Consider the following 401-nt stretch of genomic DNA (forward strand, 5'->3'; position numbering starts at 1 on the left):
TTTCTAAGTTGATAAAAACATGATTGAACAAGCTTTGTGGTGTGCTGCTCGAAATTTAAATTACTATCAAACCAAACACCAAGGTTCTTTGCCACAGGCTTAATGTGATTTACTAGGGAACCAGCAGATGGCAGTATTTGATTTGCCATCTGCAGGGACCCGATGACCAGGATTTCTGTTTTGTCTGAGTTCAGCTGGAGGAAATTATTTGACATCCATTTTTTAACTTCACAAAGGCAGTTGTTAAGTGAACTCAGCATTCCAGGGTCTGTGGACCTGACGGGCAAGTATATTTGTGTGTCATCAGCATAAATAATTCGCTCTCTCTTTTTCTCTCTGTGATGGCACTCCTAACAGGCACAAATCATTTAAAATAAGTTTTGACTAATGCAAGATGGAAA

The sequence above is a fragment of the Micropterus dolomieu genome, linkage group LG02 (genome assembly GCF_021292245.1).
Source record: "Micropterus dolomieu isolate WLL.071019.BEF.003 ecotype Adirondacks linkage group LG02, ASM2129224v1, whole genome shotgun sequence".
NCBI lineage: Eukaryota > Metazoa > Chordata > Actinopteri > Centrarchiformes > Centrarchidae > Micropterus > Micropterus dolomieu.